The sequence below is a fragment of the Lupinus angustifolius genome, chromosome LG04 (genome assembly GCF_001865875.1).
Source record: "Lupinus angustifolius cultivar Tanjil chromosome LG04, LupAngTanjil_v1.0, whole genome shotgun sequence".
Lineage (NCBI taxonomy): Eukaryota > Viridiplantae > Streptophyta > Magnoliopsida > Fabales > Fabaceae > Lupinus > Lupinus angustifolius.
The window spans coordinates 14868368-14870102 of NC_032012.1; positions in this window are offsets into that span (position 1 = coordinate 14868368).

Consider the following 1735-nt stretch of genomic DNA (forward strand, 5'->3'; position numbering starts at 1 on the left):
ATAAGCCAATTGATCAATAAGTTCCATAGGAATAGTCCATAACACGACGATGTCGTAACAAACGCTTTCTGGGCATCCCTCTCATTGATCCAGATTGCAAAGAGGGGTTGTCAGAGATCGTCTAGTTTGGCCTGTGAGAACTGTCCGATCCAACAGGATATCCTCTCCCAGGAATACAATGGACTCACCTCGCCTAGACTCTCCCTCAAGGCATTGTTGATGAATCACCGTCCAACAACGCCATCCCTCTCAACATCACGGTGTTCTAAGTCATCCCGTCAATATCCTCTCCACTAATCCATTATTAACCATATGCATATGAACACTAACCGCAGTTAGATGATTAAATATTTTAATCATTATTTAACATGTCCGACCCACCTTAAGTGATCTCCCTCAGGAATGCTTCTTGTGGGTCTCGCTCTTACGTTAACACGTAATATAAAGGAAATACATCACACCACTACGACCATCGCTAAATACCCTAGACGGTCCCAGACCAACCCACTTACGGTCAGACGATCTCGCTCCATGGTATCACGTATCCTTTTCTGGGCATCGCCCTAAATCATACATCCTTCTCGGAATACTTTCTTTAAAATTAATTACCGAGTTTGACTATTTAATTCCAACACCTTGAATACTTTACTTTTTAATTCAATTACGGTGTTATACCAAAGTAGTTTATATCACATACCCATACTAGGGTTATTACATACTCAACCAATCAATCCAAATAGTCAAACACAATTAGTGTCTCTCGCCCAAGCGAGGACCCTTCGCTCAAGCGAAAATTCAATCAACAATATCATTTTAAAACTGGGAATCTCTCGCCAAAGGGAGGCCCTCTCGCCCAAGCGACGGACTTCTCTTGCCCAAGCGAGACCCGCTCGCCCAAGCGAGTGAGACCTGGACAGGATTCCAATTATGCCCTTTTCGGCTAATCAAACGTATTTTCACATGGTTTTTCAAACACTTGCACCCAGAAAAGTTCCCAACAACATTCATGTACCATATTCAACACATTTCATCAACAATCATATATATTCAAAAGCATTCAAACATAAAAATCTTGGGTTTCTTAAAACCCAAGTTCACCCCAAAACCTTTGAGATGGTTTAGGAGATCCGGGTGTCATATTCGGACACCACTATGACACAATGTGTTCTCTCTCACCTGAGTGTGTTGGGTCGCAAGGTTCTCTGTTTGCAGGTGAGCTTACTTGATTCGATCTCCTCTCGAACTCTTCATTACGCCAAAATCACGTTAATTAGTTAACTGACGATAATTATTATACTTATGAAATAACTTTTTACACGAAGATAAAACTTTCGATTTAAAATGAACTTAATTGTTTTCGTGCATCTGAATCAATGTTGAATATCCTTGAATCATCATTTATCATTGAAAGTCTTAAAATCAAATAACACTCTTTAAAGTAAGATTTTCAATAAAACTTATACCGGAATTATGTTGTAATCTATGGATATACACCAGGCTAGTTCCCAAGAAAGAGAGGTGGGTCGTAAAGACACCCTTAAAAGTCTTTCCTTAGACAGAACCTTTCTAGACATGTATTCTCACTTGATTACATTTTTATGATAGTTCATAAATCTTAATTTTTGTAAATAAAACATTTTTACTAAAACTAACCTTTTAAAATAAGATCATTAAGCTAGACTTATCATTTTTAAATTAAGTCAATTTAAACAAAATCAATACTTTTAAATCAATA